This window comes from Theropithecus gelada, chromosome 2, assembly GCF_003255815.1.
Source record: "Theropithecus gelada isolate Dixy chromosome 2, Tgel_1.0, whole genome shotgun sequence".
Lineage (NCBI taxonomy): Eukaryota > Metazoa > Chordata > Mammalia > Primates > Cercopithecidae > Theropithecus > Theropithecus gelada.
The window spans coordinates 224,403-247,481 of NC_037669.1; the positions used below are offsets into that span (position 1 = coordinate 224,403).

A 23,079-nucleotide genomic window follows, 5' to 3' on the forward strand; every position below is an offset into this window, starting at 1 on the left:
AAAAAAATCTTGAATTTGTGATGATGCTGTGATGGTCCCTCAGATATTCTTACACACGTCTTTGCCCCTTGTTCCCTCTAACTTCCCTTTTCGGATAAAAAAGCAAACGCTGCCAAGCTCGAATTGAATTACATTTGGATGCAAGTGTCACTATGCGATGGTTGCCAATGAAAGTACCAAAGGAATTTTATCATGGTGAATTAAAGGCAAATAGACTCAGAGAAATGAGCATGAGCATGAAAATGGTGCATGATACACAGATCTCACTGGAAAGTCATTCAGTTCACAATATTTTCACTAGAAAAACCCATTAACTTTAGCTAAAAATTGAAATTACTTTATAGGAAATCAGAATGAAATATGTGAAAACATTATATTCTGTGCAAGATTAACACCAAGAATGGTGTTGAAAGGCTTGTGGTCTTGCTTTTGACGATGCTAAAAGGTCAGAAACCACAAAGATGCATGTGTGCTGTCATTTGCACAGTTACTAATTTTTCTCGTTATTTCCATAATGAGATGCACTGTTTCAACAGAGAAACCCTCCTGAGAGTTGCTTTTAGTGTTTTCAGGCAGGCAGCGCTTTTGCTTTCATGTTTTGGCCTTGGCCAAGGAGTTCAGACGGACTTTTCATTTATTTTCGGCAAGAATGTATTCATTTGTTGCTTTAAATAATAATAAATAGATTTTAAAATTACTGCACATTTCTGCACTGTAAACTCCATGAGGTCAAGGACTATATCAAGTTTGGACATAATTGTATACCCTACATCTTGCGCAAGGTTTAGAAGAAGTGGCATGGACACCTATTTTTTGAATCAATAAATGAATACATAAAAGAAGTTAATAATGTGTTAAAATGCATAAAATTCATTGACAAAACTACTCTTATTTAGGAGCTTATTCTTTAGTTGGAGAGATAAAATATATGCACATAAAAGCTTAAGGAAAAATAATACGTGTTTTGAAGTACTTGGTATGTGAAAAAATCAGCATAAACCTTATATCCATGATAGTATTAAGCCAGGATCAATAAATATTTTAAGTAGGAAGAAAAATATAATTATATATCTTTGTGTTCAATAGGAATAGTAGTATTTATAAAGTAGAAGTTTGTTACACCTTATTCATAGTCTTTTAAAGTTGTTTATAAAGAAAATCTAATCTTAATTAAATTAATGGTTGATATTAATTTAGGTGCTTTAAAATTGCTCACTTGTGAATAAATTCCCCTTTCTTTTGATCCCTGAATTGCCTTGTACATATGGAGAAATAAAGCTTGCCTAGAATAATTTCTTGAGTGGAGAATGAATGATCTGGATAGATTTGCTGGCAATAAATGTGTCTGTACTTATTTTATTAATTCTTTCATCTTCATGAAGAAAAATATGAAAGTCATATTCTAGTATTTTATGCCATGGAAAAAAATTCTTATCGTTTTCCTAAGGAAAAATACACCATGACACAAAAGTAAAGTTAATTAAATTACTTACTTTATTAATTAACTGTCTATTATTTCTATGGGTTGAAGTGAATTTGACATTCAATGCTATTTAATTCTAAAAGCTTGAATGAGTAATGATGTTTTCATGTAAGGTTAGTTGAAATAAATTATCATTGATTTTTAAATGTAATATTAATTAGCTATTGCATATTCTTAATGGGAAACAAGTGTTTACAAGGCCTTGATTGCAAAAAGACCATGCCCATTGTAGACTTCTTAGAATACATCATATCTGCCCTCTTTTTTAGAGTGGGGAATTCAACTCATATGTGGCTGGACGTTGATTCTCAACATTTTGAACGTTATTTGCCTGTCTTAACTCATACTGGTTGATGTTTTTTTTATAAGTAATCTCCATGTTTAGCATGCACTTGAACTATTGTTACATAGGGTGCTTGACTATTTACAAGTCTCACTAGGATTCTAGGTATTCATTAGTCTCTTGATGTGTATTTGCTGATAGTCCTATTATCTTTGTTGGTTCAATTACACAGTACCATCCAAGATGCTACAACACATTATACACAGGGTATGGGTTGTGAGGGCTACAGTTTTCAGTTAGTATTCAGGCTCAGAAACTTAGAATCTCTGCGAACTTGAACAAATTCCTTAGTCTTGTTTTAAGACCTTCTTGTTTTAAAAGTTAGTCTCAGATTCTTAAAATATACAGTAGGGATGCTAGTAGTGCTCACAGAATTGTAGTAAAGATTAGCTGGGAAAAAAAGAGACTATTAAACAGAGCCTGGTGTTCAGTAAGTATCAGTTGCCTTAGATTAAGAATCTGTGTTGTCATGATTAGAAGATTGCTGGTTTATGTTACAGATCTGTAAGTATCGTCAAAATATGTCAAAATAACAACCAGACAGAATCATATACCATTCCTTGAACATTTCATCCCAGAATCTAGCCAAATTAGCATCTCCATACAGACAATACTGTTACCACAGATATGTGCTCAAACCCCTCCTTCACTTTTCTGCGCTTGTAAATTACTGGAGCTGTTTAGGAAGAAGTCTGGGGTGACGGCTCGGCTAAGCTGAGTAGCCAATTATGTCTGTGATCTAGGAGGCGTTAGTGCTAGAGGGGCGCGGACGGTCGCCTCCTCCAGCTCGTTTCTGCAGTGGCCGCACCAGGCACATCCTGGCTCTGCTCCGGGAAGTCCGGTTTCTGGCGAGGGGCTTGTGCGCAGCCCTGGCCGGGAGGAGCCTGCAGCCCGCTGGTTAGCCCCGCGCAGCCCGCGCCCGGAGGCGGCGGAAGGAGCCTGCGCCACCGCCAGGAGGAGCGAGCGCGGCGCTGCAGGCACAGGAGGAAGAGGGAAGACAAGGAAGGACGGCTCCCGGGCGGAGTGGGAGAAATCCGGGAGCAGCCGGAGCAGCAGGTCCGGGGAGCGGTTCCGCGGCGCTGCGCCCGTTATTCGCACGGACGCTGCGGAGCTCCCGGGGCTGCTGCGCGGTGCCCCTGCGGGGAGGCTGCCGTCCGAACCTGACTCCGGGTGAGTTCAGTTCAGCACAGCGGTGAACCCAGGGGTCTCGAACCGGAGACGTGGAACTGGCGAGGCTGCTCCGCTCCGCCAGGCGCTGCTGCCTTTACGTGTCCCACATTCACGGAAGGTTTCGGCGGTGGCTGCACAGGCTGGGGGTGGGCGGATGGGCGGTGGGTGGCTGCGATCCTCACAGCCAGCGTGGGGGCATTCGGATGGCATTAGCTGAAGTGAATGGGGTTTTAGGAGACGTCCCCAAAGGCACGCATTATATATGTGTTTCTATACAAGCTTCTAAGACAGGAATTTGGCTTCCCGGATGCCCATTTTGGCCTTCTGTCCCTCCTTTTGCTTGCCTCATGCCCAGTTTTCCAAGCCAAGGTAAGGATTGGAAAGGCGTGGACGGAGAAGGTCTGGGCACAGAATGGGACGGGCCAGCCTTGGTCTCTAAGTTAGGCTGTGGGGTTGGCACTCTTCCTTTCCACCTAATTTACCAGGGAAAACCCTCAGAGTAACTTGAGGTTCCTTCGCTGTGTACCCTCCATAAGCTTATTAAAGGGAACTTCAGGCTCTCCAGACAGCCTGTGAAATGTGATGGCAATTTAGCTTAAAAGCCATGTTGGTTCACTTCATCTCCTCTTTATCCTTTGTTGCCAAATTGATACCTTTTTGGATTTCTTTAACATAAAGTTTAAGTGGCCGACTGACAGGAAATATTTCTTTTGAAAATTCTGTGAGAAAAGTGATGAGTCAACATTGAGAGAAAGGCAACTTTATTTTCTTGGGAAGAACTTTGGGGAAAGGGATTGATGGAGAAATTCTGGGCATGAAATTATGGACATTTCCCACAGAACTTCTTTCATTTATTTATTTTTTTACATTTGCTTCATTTTTTTTTTTTTAATCTCGTGTGTGTGTGTGTGTGTGTGTGTGTATCAGAGAGACAAAATTCTTTGGAGGTATTATGACTATTAGGTTTAGAAGTTTCTTTCTTACTAATAGCACTAATTTGTGATCATCATGATTATAAGAATTAACTAAGTGTTTTGCTTCTCTGTGTTTTGGGTCTTTTTTTAAAAAAAAATTCAATACTTACTTTGCGGGCCTTACTGAATACCTGTCAATAAAATCGGTGGGCATACGGTTAGTCACATGACCTACTGTGGATTGAATAGCAGGTAAGTATACAAACGATAAGTTTAGGAAATAAATGTCAGAATCCAAATTTAGGTGTGAAATTGAAATATCTTTCAAAATTAACTAAATTCTCTGTTAGGATCCAATGTCATTTTATGGTCAAGGGAGCTTAAAGGTTTCTCAAATTGAGATATATGTATCTACTTGGTTAATCAAAATGTAACATTTTATTTTCTTCTTTCTTTAATAACAGTTTGAATTCAACAAATAAAACTTGTGTATTTAATGTAAGGTTCTTTCACATATATTACTTCTCCAATTTTTAATAGAAGTTTAAAGAGAAAAGTGATATTAATTCCACTTTGTAGATGAAGAGGCTGTGTCACAGAAGTGTTACTTTACCTCGATTTCTGTAATTATTATGTCACACACTTAGAAGTTGCATGTTATTATGGAACATATAAAATACATGAATGTTATAAAGAATTCAGACCTATGCTGTTTAACTTCAGGGTTAGTTCTTTACCTAAACAACTGCACATTGCACCACAATTGCACTACACTGAGACTACTGAAATAATTATATATGAACATGCTACATGAAAAAATACTGAAAACATTTATTCTTTTTTATTTTATTTCTTATTTTTCTGGTTTCTCTTTGATATAAAATATACTATAATTTTATGGAGTTATTTTCCATATTTAGATGCTCCTAATTTCCAAATAATTCCTAAACTCCTAAAAACTGTCCTGTGTCCTTCTTAATAAAAGTGGATTGACAGGGAGACTCAATTTTTTACTAAGAATATTCTTGGGATAATTTATGTCTTATAATCAAGATAAAGGCAGGCCACATCTAGTTGTATTTTTAAACCACCTAGTGTGAACTTGAAATGCAGACATAACTTGCTTTCAGGCTAAACTGCCAGGCTTCACAGTGAATAGTCTTTAAGATTCCATGGAAACATTGGCAGATATATCTAATGTATATCTGATGTAGGATTTATGAGAAAAGGAGAGGTAGAAACTGAATGCTCTTACATTTCATATGTGAACACATTCATAACACTTTATTGATAAGTCCTTTGGTGTCTGACATGGGCTGATACAAACAGGCTTCTTCAAGAGTTGAGGAAGAAAACAAAATCCCTGTAATACAGGCTTTTTGCTCCTTTTCTTTCTTAAGTGGTAATACTTGATCCTACATAAGCTCTTAAAAAAATGAATTCCAAAGACAGTTTGTGAGTTTTTTGGAGGGAGGGTGCTATTGTGTGTGTATGCATGCTCAACACAGGTTAGGGGTATAAGGAGAAGTTAAGAATATTGAATGCTAGCTGGGAAACTTTTTGGAATCTCAAATACTTGGAAACAATTTTTTTACATTACCTACATAAAATTCATAGTTACATTGGGGAACTAAGTATATTGTAGACAACTTTGCATCTGATTACAGGATTCCTTGTACATTTATAGCTCAGGTATTCTGGAAGGAGTCAAGATAATTAGTTTTATGGCTCTTGCCCATGTGACCTGTTCCTTTCCCGTCCTGACATTAAAAGGATGACTTAAATTTTCTGAAATGTCAAAATTCTCTTTTCCCTCAGATCCTAAAAAATAATTCAAGCAGTGTATGTGTGATACTCACTGTCATTTCAACATTTCCAAGGAAAAGAATCCTCTTAAGAATGCTAAACAATGCCCTATATTTCTTCCATTGTAATTCTTTCAGATAGAGGGTTAGCTGAGTTAGGAAGAAGGGAGAGAGGGAGATAAGAAGAGAGATTACATTTTATCCCTCAGGAAAGAACAAGACCAGTTGTATTCCTAATTTAGAAATATTATCCTACAAACATTCCTGAGCGAGAGGGCTTTGCACATACATTAAAGCAGAATATCTCGTCAACTTCTAGTTGTGCCATGTAGTGAGTTGGAAATAAGATGAGCAAGCCGAGATCATTTTTGTTGGAGAACTATGAGACCATATGAAATAGGTAACAGAGTTACCCCAACTGGGGGCTAGAGGACTTGGAAGTTTCCTCCATAAATTTGCATTGTTAGTACAGGGTTGTTCCAGTGATCAGAGTCGTTAAAGCTCTAGAGTTTCTGTATAACTGTGTATACAGGCTGAGACAGCTCTGATGGCCCAGAAAAGCCTTTGGACAGAATCACTGGACATTGTCCGACCACATGTATGAGGATAGTGAGTGCCAAGGAGTTGTGGGTAGCTCGGTGACAACTCTTGCTGAAGGAGTGTCATAAACATTCATTGCTGAAAGTGAATTTTTTATTCATGTGTGTGATGCCTATTAGGTCATGCTTTCTTGGATACAAATTTGTAGAATATACGAATTAATTTTTGAACATCCTTTCTTAAAAGTACCATGTTTATGTAGTTGCTCATTTTAATATGAGTAGTTCAGATGGGACATAATATATTAGGGAGATGATTGAACATCCTAAAATCTAGTGTACATACCTTTGTTCATTATGATATTCATCCCCTGTCTCCCTTTGCAGTGACATTAATGGCATAAGGGAGTATTAGATGAAATTTAATGCAGAAAAATATGGAGATATATGAATGGTAGATACGGCTGACAACCACCATTTTCGCTGAGGTTGTTTCAAAGCAAATAAATTTGGGATAAATTCATTTTATTTGCTCCTGAAGGGTAATTAAGAATAGGTAGGAAATGTGAAGAGGCTATAGCATTGACATTAAGAGAAGTTTTTGATTCTTAAAATAAGATATATTACACAGGAGTGAACAAACAGAAGATACTGAACAAATATTTTGTCATAAGTAAGTGAAGGATTATTCTGACTTGTTGAACTATGTTTTTACATGTAAATTTCAACATTTAAATATTATTAAAACCTTAAATAATATTTAAATATTATAAAAGTTATAGAAAATTATATTTTCAATGCAAATATACACTTATAAGCTATATTGTAGATATGGGAGTAAACAATCCAATTACTTTTTTACTGAGTGAAAATTTAGTTGTTTTTTTTTTTTTTTTGAGACGGAGTCTGGCTCTGTCGCCCAGGCTGGAGTGCAGTGGCCGGATCTCAGCTCACTGCAAGCTCCACCTCCCGGGTTTACGCCATTCTCCTGCCTCAGCCTCCCAAGTAGCTGGGACTACAGGCGCCCGCCACATCCCCCGGCTAGTTTTTTGTAATTTTTTTAGTAGAGACGGGGTTTCACCGGGTTAGCCAGGATGGTCTCTATCTCCTGACCTCGTGATCCGCCCATCTTGGCCTCCCAAAGTGCTGGGATTACAGGCTTGAGCCACCGCGCCTGGCCGAAAATTTAGTTTTTTAAAATTCTAACTGGAGCTAACAGTTCAGTGTGATATATATTTTGAGTTTCAAAATTTGCAACCAAATAGGATAAATGTGTTGAACTGTACTTTTCTTGAAGAACTGTGATAAGAATGAGCAGTGAAAAAATTATAGCATACTTACCAGGGATCAAATACTTGCTTAGGGTTTAATAAGAAAAATCTCAGCTAATGCTAGAAATTGTGTACAGGATCTATCACAGACCCATGATTAAAATGGTCTCTTGTTAGCTATATGAGCTTGAAAACAAATGGTATAGCTTCTCTTTACTTCAATTGCTTCTTTTGCAAAATGGGGAGACCAGGAGAATGTAACTCAAAATTCTTTTTTTTTTTTTTTTTTTTTTTTTTTTTTGAGACGGAGTCTCGCGCTGTGTCACCCAGGCTGGAGTGCAGTGGCCGGATCTCAGCTCACTGCAAGCTCCGCCTCCCAGGTTCAGGCCATTCTCCTGCCTCAGCCTCCGAGTAGCTGGGACTACAGACGCCCGCCACCACGCCCGGCTAGTTTTTTGTATTTTTAGTAGAGACGGGGTTTCACCATGTTAGCCAGGATGGTCTCGATCTCCTGACCTCGTGATCCGCCCACCTCGGCCTCCCAAAGTGCTGGGATTACAGGCTTGAGCCACCGCGCCCGGCCCAAAATTCTTTGTTAATGATTTGCTTCTTAGAGCAGTGCCAGATCCAATTAGGATTAGATTGTTATTTTTATTATTGATATTTGCCCTAGTTCTGCCTTTTATTGACTGTGTGAAATTGGTGAAGATTCCTTTCTGAAGCCTTGTTTCTTATCTACAAACTGGGAATAGAATGCCTGCTATGAAGAGTGGTTGTTAGTACATTAAAAAGGCTAGATATTTATTTATACATAAATTTATTTATATATACTCAGCACATGGTAGAAATTTGATAGTATTTTTTCTTGCCCTCCATATATTACTGTGGAGATAGCCCACATATTATGTCCAAGATTTTATTTTCCCCTCAAATGCAATGTCAGTCTTGCACAAAACATTCCCATCTCCAACTTCTCTTCTAATGTTCTGCAACCATTAAAGTATAGAAAACTAGAATGAGTATTTTTATAACTTTTGCTGTACTTATAAGCATGTGGAGAGAAGAGTGCTAGATCACAGGACAAATTTTGATAAGAAAAGGGAAATATTTACACTACAAACAACTTACTTCTCCCCACGCTTAACAGTTTTATGCTGTCATTCTGTCAGCACCAAGTGAGATTTTCCTATTTAAATAGTTCTCTATTTGTGGTATGATAATTCATGTATGGACTTCATGTAATTAACATAAATATAATGGAGAGTTGAGAAATGGTTTATTTTTACCAAGAGGAAAAATATGTACACAATTTTTAAAAATATTGCTTTGAAAATCTTTAAAATTAACTTTGATTCAGTTGGCGGAAGGTAGCATCACAAACTCACTGCTAGTGGTATTCTTGAGAAGTAGTGTTTGAATTTTCTAGGTATTGTCCCAAGACTGGCTTAAAAGAATTTAATTTTAGATGTAAACTTTCTGCTTAACATGGAAGATTTTTCCATGAAAATATTAGCTCTATCAGATACACGGGTGCTTAGGGGTAGCTGCATGCAATTATGGGAAGGGTGGAATAGAAAAAAAGTTTCATCTCTAAGTTACACATAATGGTGTAAGCATATTGATTGGATGATAATGATAATTACAGCAATAACATGATTGAAGGGGTAAGCGAGTAACATGTAACACAGTTACTAATGTCAATCCTGTGACTGAGGTTACCACTTCATTTCTCTTTTCTGGAACCCCTTAGGTTTGTTACTATTGTAGTTTATTTCCTTTGCTTATTGTAGTGGTGTGTTAGTTGTATTGCTGCTGCGCTAACAAATTACCGCACGTTTAATCACTTAAAACAACGCATATTTACTGTCTTACAGTTTCAAAAGTCCAAAATCACTGTAATTAGGCTAAGCCAATGTGTCTGCGGTGTTGGTTCCTTCTCCAGGTGCTGAGGGAAGAATCCATTCTCTTGCCTTTTTCTGCTCCTAGTGGCAGCTGTCTTCATTGTCTTTTAACCCATTCCTCCATTTTCAAGGTGCATTGCTTTTATTTCTGTTTCTGTTTCCGCATAGCCTCTTCCTTCAACTTTGAGTCCTCCTCTCTGCTTCATCTAAGGACTCCTGTGATAACTTCGGACTCACATGGATGATCTGGGATAATCACCTTGTCTCAAGATCCTTAACTTAATCGTATCTACAAGTCCCTTTGGCTATGTAAGGCAGTACATTCCCAGGGCCTGGAGATTAGGCCAAGAACATCTTTTGGGACTAGTATGCATCCTATCACAAGTGGTAATAATATTTTTGGCCTTGAGACCCTGAAATTAATGTGCTTGCTTACACGTGGAAACACAATGTATCTGTGGGGGTAACAACTTATTTTTGAACCATTAGAAGGTATTGATGGGGAAGTTTTCATCTGACAACAGACACTGATAAATTAAATACCCTTAGATTTGTCAAATCTAACTTTAGTAAAATATAAGTAAAAGCATTTGCACTGCTCGGGTCAAAAATATTAATTAAACCCATTATTTATCAAGGCCAACTTAGGTTTGAATTAGAACATTATCTTCCATAGTGCTTATTTGTGAAGCTTAGTTCTTGTTTACAAAACCTCATCCATGTAAGAAAGCACAGAAAGGTTGGTCTTTTTTTAACCTTTGCAGAACATAAATTTTCAAAGGGATGTTAGACAGTAGTTCCATAGTAATTGACGCAGTTCACAAACATTCATTGTGAATATTTTATCTCATGAGTTATATCTATGATACTAATCATAAACTTCTAGAAGAAATTTAGCAATGGTCATGTCAGCCTTTCAAATCTTTCTGGAACCTGGAAGAGGACCATTGTGTGAGATAGATTCATTTTCCCCTTTATTCCATTGTTGCCAGAGAGAACTTTAAATGCCCTGTTCAAATTAATTTAATGCAAATGAATTATTGCTGCCTCACAAGTAGTTTGTCCTTCATTTTTCTTAAAATTATATTGTAAATGGATGTGACATGCTTTACTGGTTGTTGTGCAGGGAGCATTGTCCTTCCTAAAAGCTCCCTCATTTGTCAAAATGAAGCCATTAAGAGTAAAGTAAATTATATTATCTGATCATAGTATTACAATTGACCTTAAAACCATAAATTTTATAATCAGTGCAAATTGCTGAATAGTGTTTGCAGTTGTAGAAATTTCAAAGGAAACCCTGATTGAGATACAAAGCTGCTATAATCATTTTAAAAATCTTTGTTTTTCTTTTACTTTGGAACAGTAGTGCAGTAAGTACAGAAACCTTCATCCAAATATTCTAAGTTTTTAAGTCTTTTTCATTTGTTTTAATATTGTAACATTTAACAGTGTCAAAGAAAGTATAAATTTTCTGACGATCAAGCTAAAAATAAGAGAGGTTGATGTAAATGAACATCAAATTACAAGATTGATTATGAAAAGTAATTTCTGAAAAGGGCCAAAAATCCCTTTGCACATAAAGGCAAATGAATTTAGTGAAATAAGATGAAACTGGAATAAAGAACTCTACTGATGCTTAAGTAACTCTTCATGCGAATGAGTAACGTACATGCATATTTTTAGCTCCCAGTTTCAGAGATACAGTAGTTGTACAATAAATGGTCCTTTCCTGCTATTAAGGAAGCCCCTCCTCCTCCAGCCATGCTATTCCTCAGAGCAAGCACTTCAACTGAGTTTTCAGCCATCGTAAGTAAGAAGGATGGTACGATAGACTGCGTGTACATATGGCCCTCGTTAGCAGGCCAACTGTTCCTTTCACCCACCCACGTCACTGGGGACATATGGCATTACTTTGACTGTGGAAACAAGTGTGTGTGGACATATCTTGGTACGAGTATGAGACTGTTGATTGTCTTTCTCTGTCGCTCATGCAACCAACTGTCTCTCCTCGTGGGAATCATATTATCCATAACACTAGATTTGAGGATGATAAATGATGTTGCTGTTATTATTAACTGAATTTGCCTCTCCAGTTTGATCACAAAACCAGTGAATGTTTGCTTATGGAACATGTAAAGCTTATAGAAGATAGAAAGCTTACAGAAAGAAAGATGGCTTTTCTAAGCGTGAGAGTCAAGTCTTTTTCAATCAAAAACTAACTCATTCAAAAATTCAAGAATTATGTAAAACTAGAAGAGCAGAGGGTTCAGAAATGCTATTGAGATCATTTGTTATAAAATAGCCAATAATGAAATGTAATAATGAGTCTGTTGTTGTTAGTCGTGACTATGTGGAGAAAATAATGAGAAAATATAAGATAGGCTGGAATGAAGAGAGTCATCTGATCCCAGCATAATTCATTTTAGACAGTTCACAGTATTGTAACTTTTTAAAAAATATATTAATTTTTTCAATACTGTGAATTCTGAATTTGCAATATGAGACTTTTCAATACTTGCAACAAGTGTGTATTTTTCAGTGGTGGTTCCAGAACTCCCTATCGGGCTTTCAAGCTGCATTCTGATAAGAAGACGAGACGAGAGGGCTTATGTTGAGGTGACGTTTTCACAGGACTTGATTTAGGTAACATACATCACTGATGCACAGAGAAGAGTGGCTGGTGTTGGTGAAGATTATAGGGGAGATAATAACACTGAAAGGCACCTTTTGCTACCTTTGCTGGCCTATTTGTATATTCAGGTGTCTAGCATATTTATTGTATAATTACATAGTAATTTCACATACTACATTAAGAAAATATGAACAATTTTTACTAAAATCATGTTTTCTAAATATTAAGTAAATAAAACCAAGATTTGGATAGGTAACATTTATAAAAACAGTATCGTTAGATAGATATGGATGATGTTTTTTCATCTGTATCTGTAGAGATGATAAATTTTCAAAACGCTTTTGAATATCATTTGTACTACAAAGTCTCATTTCAGTTTCAGTGCCATGGCACATTGATTAATCACCACTAAAGCAGTACATGAAATATTTGGCAACATAGGTATCAAGATATCTGATAATGGTGATTGATGGACAGAATACAGCCCCATTATTGTTACGCACTGGCCTTGAGAACTTTAGTTTTCATCTTCTTTCACCTTGATAGAGAACAAACTAACAGCTTTTTTCTTTCACCTTACTGGAGAACAAACTAAAAACTTCAAATCATCTGATCCATCAAAAAATTTATTTTCTTGAAACTCACTGATTTATTTATTTATTGTTTTGGGGGAGCACTATTATTTGCCATGGTAAAATATCAAATGATCAATGTGTTATACCAACATGGCAGCTCAGATGGTAGGCCACAGAATGAAAACAAACGGGTTTACTACCAGGAATTATACTATATTGCTTTTATTGACAGAAAAAGTGTATAGATAATTTTATTCAGAGATTTTATGTGAATTATTTTGATAAGTGTACACATATATTTATAACTGAACTTTGTCAAGTGTGTGCCCACACACATATTCATACAAAATCAATCTTAGAGATCTTACTCAAAGATTGAATTTCTTAAAGTGATTGTTCCAAATATGTATAATTTATGGCAAAAAAAATCACAAAATGACAAGAAAAGGAGGCATAAAACTGAAAATAATGGTTAAAAACACCTGTAAATGAATAATTGATTTTGATTTAAATTTTCTTTAGTTCTTAGCTGATGAAATGAATATAAATGAAAGTATTATGCAAAACACCTCTATTTGTTGTATATGCATGTACATATATGTGTTACAAATACAAAACTGATGGCATATATGTACATCATGCAAATGAGGGCACGTTTATATATATATATATATGCACGCACACATATTTTATACTTTCATTTTTTTAACTTTTACTTTAAGTTCTGCGATACATGTGCTGAACATGCAGGTTTGTTACATAGGTATACATGTGCCATGATAGTTGCTGCACCTATCAACCCGTCATCTAGGTTTTAAACTCTGCATGCATTAGCTATTTGTCCTAATATTCTCCCTCCCCTTTCCTCCCATCTGCCGACAGGCCCCAGTGTGTGATGTTCCTCTCCCTGTGTCCACATGTTCTCATTGTTCAGCTTCCACTTATGAGTGAGAACATGCAGTGTTTAGTTTTCTGCTCCTGTGTTAGTTTGCTGAGGATGATGGTTTCCAGCTTCATCCATGTCTCTACAAAGGACATGAACTCATCCTTTTTTATGGCTGTGTAGTATTCCATAGTGAATATGTGCCACATTTTCTTCATCCAGTCTATCATTGAGGGCATTATATTGGTTCCAAGTCTTTGCTATTGTAAATAGCACCACAATAAACATATGTGTATGTGTGTCTTTATAGTAGAATGATTTATAATCCTTTGGTTATATACCCAGTAATGGGATTGCTGGGTCAAATGGTATTTCTGGTTCTATATCCTTGAGGAATCACCACATTGTCTTCCACAATGGTTGAACTATTTTACACTCCCACCAACAGTGTAAAAGTGTTCCTATTTCTCTGCATCTTCTCCAGCATCTGTTGTTTCCAGACTTTTTAATGATCACCATTCTAACTGGTGTGAGATGGTATGTCATTGTGGTTTTGATTTCCATTTCTGTAATGACCAATGATATAATGAACTTTTTTTCATATGTTTATTGGCCGCATACACGTCTTCTTTTGAGGAGTGTCAGTTCATATCCTTTGCCTACTTTTTGATGGGGTTGTTTTTTTCTTGTAAATTTGTTTGAGTTCCTTCTAGATTCTGGATATTAGACCTTTGTCAGATGGATAGACTGAAAAATTTTTCTCATATTTTGTAGGTTGCCTATTCACTCTGGTGATACTTTATTTTACTGAGCAGAAGCTCTTTAGTTTAATTAGATTCCATCTATCAATTTTGGCTATTGTTTCAAATGCTGTTGGTGTTTTAGTCATGAAGTCTTTGCCCACACCTATGTCCTGAATCATATTGCCTAGGTTTTTTTCTAGGATTTTTATAGTTTTAGGTTTTACATTTATGTTTTTAATCCATCTTGAGTTAATTATTTTGTAAGGTGTAAGGACGGGGTCCAGTTTCTCTTTTCTGCATATGGCTCACCAGTTTTCCCAGCACCATTTATTAAATAGGGAATCCTTTCCCCATTGCTTGCTCTTGTCAGGTTTGTTGAAGATCAGATGGTTGTAAATGTGTGGTGTTATTTCTGAGGTCTCTGTTCTGTTTCTGTCTATATATCTGTTTTTGTATTAGCACCATGCTGTTTTGGTTACTGTAGCTTTGTAGTATAGTTTGAAGTCAGGCAGCGTGATGCCTCCAGCTTTGTTCTTTTTGCTTAGGTTAGTCTTGGCTCCTCAGGCTCCTTTTTGCTTCCATATGAAATTTAACGTAGTTTTCTTCTAGTTCTGTGAAGAAAGTCAATGGTAGCTTGATGGGAATAGCATTGAATCTATAAATTACTTTGGACAATATGGCCATTTTCACAATATTGAGTCTTCCTATCCATGAGGATGGAATGTTTCTCTATATGTTTGTCTCCTGTCATTTCCTTGAGCACTGGTTTGTAGTTCTCCTTGAAGAGGTCCTTCATGTCCCTTGTACATTGTATTCCTAGGTATTTTGTTTTCTTTATAGCAATTGTGAATGGGAGTTCACTCATGATTTGACTCTCTGCTTGTCTATTATTGGTGTATAGGAATGATTGTGATTTTTGCACATTAATTTTATATCCTGAGACTTTGCTGAAGTTGCTTATCAGGTTAAGGAATTTTTGGACTGAGGTGGCAGCATTTTGTAAATATACAATCATGTCATCTGCAAACAGAGACAATCTGATTTCCTCTCTTCCTATTTGAATACCTTTTGTTTCTTTCTCTTGCTTGATTGCCCTGGCCAGAACTTCTACTATGTGAAATAAGAGTGGGGAGAGAGAGCATCCTTCTCTTGTGCCAGTTTTCAAAGGGAATGCTTCCAGCTTTTGGCCATTTAGCATGATATTAGCTATGCATTTGTCATAAATAGCTCTTATTATTTTGAGATATGTTCCATCAATACCTAGTTTATTGAGAGTTTTTAGTATGAGGGGTGTTGAATTTTATCAAAGGCCTTTTCTGCATCTATTGAGATAATCATGTGGTTTTTGTCATTGGTTCTGTTTAAGTGATGGATTACGTTTATTGATTTGCCTATGTTGAACCAGCCTTGCATGCCAGGCATGAAGCCAACTTGATTGTAGTGGATAAGCTTTTTGATGTGCTGCTGGATTCACTTGCCAGTATTTTATTCAGGATTTTCACGTTGATGTTCATCAGTGATATTGGCCTGAAATTTTCTTTTTTTATTGTGTCTCTGCCAGGTTTTGGAATCAGAATGATGCTGGCCTCATAAAATGAGTTAGGGAGGAGTCCCTCTTTTTCTATTGTTTGGAATAGTTTCAGAAGGAATGGTACCAGCTCCTCTTTGTACCTCTGGTAGAACTCGGCTGTGAATACATCTAGTCCTGGTCTTTTTTTGGTTGGTAGGCTAGTAATTACTGCCTCAATTTCAGAAATTGTTATTGGTCTATTCAGGGATTTGACTTCTTCCAGGTTTAGTCTTGGGAGGGTGTATGTGTCCAGGAATTTATCCATTTCTTCTAGATTTTCTAGTTTATTTGTGTAGAGGTGTTTACAGTATTCTCTGATAATAGTTTGTTTTTCTGTGGGATCAGTGGTGATATCCCCTTTATCGTTTTTTAATGTGTCTATTTGATTTTTCTCTCTTTTCTTCCTTATTAGTCTGGCTACTGGTCTATCTATTTTGTTAATCTTTTCAAAAAAACCCACTCCTGGATTCATTGATTTTTTTGAAGGTTTTTTCGTGTTTCTCTCCCATTCAGTTCTGCTGTGATCTTAGTTATTTCTTGTCTTATGCTAGGTTTTGAATTTGTTTGCCTTTGCTTCTTTTGATTGTGATGTTAGGGTGTCTATTTTAGATCTTTCCCACTTTCTGATGTGGGCATTTAATCCTATAAATTTCCCTCTAAACACTGTTTTACCTGTGCCCCAGAGATTCTGGTACGTTGTGTCTTTGTTCTCATTGGTTTCAACAAACTTATTTATTTCTGCCTTAATTTTGCTATTTACCCAGTAGTCATTCAGAAGCAGGTTGTTCAGTTGCTATGTAGCTGTGCAGTTTTGAGTGAGTTTCTTAATTCTGAGTTCTAATTTGATTACACTGTGGTTTGAGAGATTATTATTTTCATTCTTTTGCCTTTGCTGAGGAGTGTTTTACTTCCAATTATGTGGTTGATTTTAAAATAAGTGCTATGCAGTACTGAGAATAATGTATATTCTGTTGATTTGGGGTGGAGAGTTCTGTAGATATCTATGAGGTCTGCTTGGACCAGGGCTGAGTTCAAGTCCTGAATATCCTTGTTAATTTCCTGTCTTGTTGATCTGTCTAATATTGATAGTGGGTTGTTGAAGTTTCCCACTATTATTGTGTGGGAGTCTAAGTCTCCTTGCAGGTCTCTAAGAACTTGTTTCATGAATCCTGGTGCTCCTGTATTTGGTGCATATATATTTAGGATAGTTAGCTCTTCTTGTTGCATTGATCCCTTTACTACTATGTAATGCCCTTCTTTGTCTTTTTTTATCTTTGTTGGTTTAAAGTCTGTTTTATTAGAGACTAGGATTGCAACCCCTGCCTTTTTGTTGTTGTTGTTTTTGTTTATTTTCCATTTGCTTGGTAGAGCTTCCTCCATCCCTTTATTTTGAGCCTGTGTGTCCTTGCAAGTGAGATGGGTCTCCTGAATACAGCACACTTATGGGTATTGACTCTTTCTCCCATTTGCCAGTCTGTGTCTTTTAATTGGGACATTTAGCCCATATAGATTTACGGTTAATATTGTAATGTGTGAATTTGATCCTGTCATCATGATGCAGGTGGTTATTTTGCACGTTAGTTGAAGCAGTTTCTTCCTAGTTTCATTGGTTTTTATATTTTGGTGTGTTTTTGCAGTGGCTGGTACTGGTTTTTCCTTTCCATATTTAGTGTTTCCTTTAGGAGCTCTTGTAAGGCAGGTCTGGTGGTGACTAAATCTCTCAGCATCTGCTTGTCTGTAAAGGATTTTATTTCTCATTCACTTATGAAGCTTAGTTTGGCTGGTTATGAAATTCCATACGTACATCATGAAAATGAGTGCATATGATATACATACATACACACAAACACACACTGCATACTTTCATTTTTACGTCGATTACTTTTCTGATTTCATCAGCAGCCAACTAAAGATAATAGAAAAAAATTGGTACTTTGATCTTTCATGTTCTGCATCTTCTAGCTTCACACTTATAGTTTTCTATTTTTGTTATTGTGATCAGAATGAAAATGTATACTATGGAATCAGAATCAGGTCAGAATCAGCAAATATACCATAATGTTTGTACATGCTTTCAGTGCAGTTTGTCTCTGCAAAGGGTGTGTATGTTTCTATGGACATGTGCACATGCACAAGTGTGTAAACAAGTGTTTTATTCATGACGGAGAAAGGCTGGTCAAAATTATTCTGAGTGAGGTAGCACCACTGCAACAGATAATGAGGTACCTAGCAATAAAATCATTCAACATGTTTCCAAGCATCTACTCAGTATCTGGCACAATGTTAAGTAGTAGAAATATAATTGTAAGCAAAATTCAGCTTCTACCCTTGGTGGTATATGTGTAGAACAAATTGGTAAAGCTGGAGTACATTTCAGAACCAAAAGCAGTTTCTGTATAGTTCCTACTTCATCAAGACCATGTTAGATACTACTCATACACTTAAGTCACAAGGTAGCAATTCTTCCATCCACCCTTTTACAGGGTGGTGGTGGGGAAGCAGAGCTGACTGTCATGCTTGAATTCACATAATTTCATAATTAAGTAATTTCATGTTACATAATCTCAATAAACCTAAAATCCGATATATGATAAAGATAGTCTTTCAAATCAGCAGATAAGTGATAAACGGTTCATAAAATGGTGTTCAGATAATTGGCTATATGTATTTTATAGTTGCGCAAAGGTATAGTATATCATTCATAAATACTAATTTCAGAGTAGATGTCAAATACAGTTTTTCAAAATATAAAGAAAAAATGCATAGACAAATATTACTTGCAACATTATGGTTAAAATTAAATATCCAAACATAGCCCTAACCAATGACAGAAATTTTTTAAAAAAATATTTACAGATTGGGATTTGTTAAAATATAAAGCTTTTCTATTTCAGAGGATACCATGAATAAGTGTAAAAAGCAAATGTTAAATCAGCAGCAAGTATTTGCAATTCACTTGACATATTTAAAATACGAGTAGTTCCAACAAATCATAAATAAATGATTAGTAGTCCAACAAAAAAAGACAAAGTACATTGACAGGAAACTGTATGAAACTCATGAACACTAAATGTATTAGATTCTCTATTGTTAAACAAAATGCAAAAACAATAGAGAGCATTATCTATATGGAGTTAATATTTTAACAAAATTATATTATTAATTTTACCCATGTTATAAGTAAATACATATATCCAAAAACCCTTATTTTCTCTGAAAGTTGTCACTTATGAGTCTATTTTTACAATGTTTAAAGAATAGTAATTCATTAACTTTAATAAATAGGTATTCATAGTGAGGGAAAACAGACATTTCCATAATTTTTCTTCTGTTTCTAATAGAGTAGATAATAGGAAAATAATGACAAATGCATGTTCATATCTGGATAGTATGTATTCCATTAGTTCTTTTAAACTTTTGCATTCTCAAAACTATATTGATACCTCAAACATACCCTTTGCTGTTGAAAGCAGCCTTTTAAGTATAAAGACACACATATCCTTTTCCCTAAATCTTATATAAGACAAGGGCCTAGATGCCTATCAGAAAATATATTTCAAGAATGCTTTTTTTTTAGTAGTTCCTGTGGCCTTATAGAGGAAGATTTTTTTAAAACATACACATAGTTTTTGATGCACATTTTTATTGGAAAGAACTTTTATTTCCTTAAATGTTTTGTTGTCTAAGTGTGATAAGTATCCTGCAGTGGAATTCAGTGGAACAGATGCTTATTGTGATATATGAGATGAACTTGCTTCCCTAAGCATGCATGGGCATGAAATGCATCTGGCTTCCGTACATAAAAGTCAATTATGTTTCCAAATGTGTTTCTGCATTTACACAGACGTTTAGGGGCAGACACCCTACTATTCCCTCAAAAGGCAGCTCTGCTTAATTATGAAGCTCAAGTTAGACTAGAAGTTGGAAAGTACTAAATTCCACATTGCAGACAGAGCCTCGGCAGGTGATGTCACCACTGCATACTAAGGTGGCAAGTCCTCAGAGAAGTCACTTATCACCTTACCATGGAGAAAAATAACTGTGTGAAGAACATAAGAAGATGTTGTAGAGTACAATGAAGTGTGCAAACCTGTGTAATACATACCAGATGAAATCCAGTTCAGAGGAGGAAATAAGGGTAGGCTCAGGAAAACAAATAAATGAAGATACGCTTTAAAAAATAGGACTTAATATAAACAGTCATGAGAATAAAGACGATTGCCAAGCACGTAGGAAACACAAACCAGGCTTTTAGGAAGGGGTCTGGCACATGTGTGCACTGGTAGGCGGTGTAATGTGCGGAAATCTGGCCTTTTGTGGCATAGCAACTCAAGTTCCTTTTCTATTGTCCAGATTACCTTAAATATTCCTTTATAAAGTGATATTTTTAAAAGTCCATCTACTATGCACAATGTGTTAGCATTGAGGACATGAAATGTATCTGGAATATACTAAAACTTTAATCAATCGAATAGGACCAAAGCTTTTCACATAGTTTTTTTAGATAAATCATTATAATGTATTATTTCCTTGCCATAGATAATGCATGATACATAACTTTACCTTTTTGTCCGTTACTTAGTGTGTAGGTAGAATAGTGACCCCCAGTAGGATCACTGTTTGAATATGTTGTTAGGCAGCATGGGAGCATTATGGTTGCAGGTGGATTTAAGATTGCTCATCACTTGATCTTAAAATGGAGAGATTATCCTGAATTATCTAGGTGGGCCCACTGTAGTCACAAAGAAACTTAAAACAGGAAGGCCGGAAGACCGGAGTGAGTAGAAGAGCTTGGGGAAACTGAGGCAGAAGTTGAAGCAGTGTGCTTTGTAGATGGAGGCAGAGGCCAAGAGCTTGGGGATACATGTGACCTCTCAAATCTGGTGCAGGGAAGAAAATGAATTCTTTCCTGGAATCTGCAGACAAACTATAGACTTAATGATAACTTGATTTTAGCACACTAAGACCCATTTTGGACTTCTGACCCCCAGAAGTATAAAGAAAAAAAATGTGTTGTTTTAAGCCTCTGAGTTTGTGTTAATTCATTATAATAGCAGTAAGAAACTAACACAGTAAGATGGCTTTTATTTTTCTCTATTTGATGTATAGAATTGAATTGGATATTCTAGGAAGTATTGGGAATTTATTTTCTTAAGATAGTTCTTCATATTAGAATAATGAGAATCACTGAGTAATTAAGTATTCTATTTTATAAAGGATGATTGTATAAACAGTATGAAGGTTAAAAAACGGGAGGGGTTGGCTGGGCACAATGGCTCATTCATGTAATCCCAGCACTTTGGGAGGCCCGGCAGGCAGATTGCTTGAGCCCAGGAGTTTCAGATCAGCCTGAGCAACATGGTGAAACCCCATTTCTACAAAAAATACAAAAATTAGCCAGATATGGTGGCTAGCGCTTGTAGTTCTAGCTGCTCAGGAGGCTGCGGTGGAAGATCTGAGCCCGGGAGGTGGAGGCTGCAGTGAACCGTGATTATGCCACTGCACTCCAGTGTGGGTGACAGAATGAGTCCCTGTCTCCATTAAATAAATAAATAAATAAATAAATAAATAAATTTAAAAAGGGGAGGGTGTCTTTTGAAGGCTACTAAAGTCATCTAAGTGTCCTCTGATTATAGGAGGCTGGGATGGTGCATGGAAGGTTGTGTCAAATAACCTGATACTCTTTCTGAAACTACAGAAGCATTAATAATTTTAGCCTGAGAGTGCTATAATCTGGGATATTTTGGTCCAGCATTCCCAGGGAGGGTTGAAGTTTTGAGAGTAGCTGGAGTTATTTGAATTGAACACCAGAATATGAGGCAAATGGATACTCAATTATAATTCAATTTCTACTCTTTATTTTAGGTAGATATTTGCCAGCCACTTATGTGTGGGACATTGTGGTAAGTAATGCACCCATAGTGTAGTGGCAGAAGCAGATGAAAAGTACTACAATAGTCATATAGATGAGGTACTGGAAAGGAGCAGAGTTGAAAAATGGGGGATAGTTGACAGTTTTCCAGCGTCATAGGATTAAAACCAAATAGGATTAAAAAGATTCAGTTCACTCAAGATGTCTAACTTGGTAATAGGTCAGAAAACTAAATTTGTCATATTTTCTTAAAACTAAACAAAAATGTTACTTTTAATAAAAAACTGTAGTGCACCTTCGGATTCGATTTTTCTTTATATTCTGTAAACTGCTTACAGTAAAACAAAAAAAAAATCTGACAAATATGATGGTCCTTAAATCTTGTAGGTGTATGAAGTTCATCCAAAGAATAGAGGTTTTGCTAGGAAGGCCCTAAGCAAAGAATCAAGTTTCCTTTTGCAAGAAATAAAATTCTTAAAAGTTCCCTGCACCTTGCAATTAATAGCACAACGTTATTTATTTAAATTTTAACTTTAAAGTTCAGGGGTACAAGTGCAGCTTTGTCACATGGGTAAGCTTGTGTCATGGGGGTTTGTTGTACAGATTATTTCATCACACAGGTATTAAGCCTAATATCTGTTAGTTGTTTTTCCGATCCTTATAACAAATATTACCCCCATAAAGTTTTATGGTTACTTTTTTCTTATCTTCTGATTAATGCCTTTAGATTCACAAATTGAAATTATTTTTCAGTAGTTTAATTCCCTCTAGAAGGTTTAAAAAATGTTTCCTAATTTCCTAAATCTTCTTTCTTTGTTAGTCTTCTAAAAAACTGTATTAAATAGAATTCATGTGCTCAGATACACTTTCACTAAAAGCATATCTTCAACATTTGACCTGTTTAAAAGTTCTTAAGGTGTTAAGGAACATTATGTATCAGAGTTTATGGCATTTGATTAATCTGAATAAATCTTGGCAGCAAATTGAATTCAGCAAAAGTAACAGTGATAAATCAAAGATCAATATTTGAAATGTCTCCATCAAACATTTTAAAACAATTTTTAAGTTCACTAATTTGAGTCATTACACTTGGCCCTAATATAGTAGATTTTTAAATGAAGTTCAGTCGAACTTGGCAGATATCGTATACCAACTTTTAATAGTCGTAACAATTCCTGTACCTCATTTGGAAAAAGATTATTTCCAGAGCATCAGTGCTTTGACCAGAAAGGCATTTATTATTCTGTAACACTTTTCTTGAGAAATTAGCATGATTTATCATTTGAGTACGCTCTCTCAGATAGGATTCTAATATTTGGGTGTGAATAAAACTTCAGGGCATTGAAAGTAGCTGGAGGATAGACAATAGGGCGATTAT

At 36.1% G+C, this 23,079-nt stretch overlaps 1 protein-coding gene across 2 annotated transcripts in view; it reads left to right on the plus strand.

Annotated features, from left to right (window-relative positions):
- The first annotated feature begins 2,737 nt into the window (after positions 1-2,737).
- Positions 2,738-23,079, plus strand: part of ROBO2 (roundabout guidance receptor 2) — a 1,769,701-nt gene continuing 1,749,359 nt past the window's right edge. Inside the window, exon 1 of one of the 2 annotated variants that reach the window (XM_025376509.1) lies at positions 2,738-2,996. The gene's annotated coding sequence lies outside the window, so the exon portion shown is untranslated. The remainder of the gene's footprint in view (positions 2,997-23,079) is intronic. The other variant, XM_025376508.1, reaches the window with a different exon arrangement.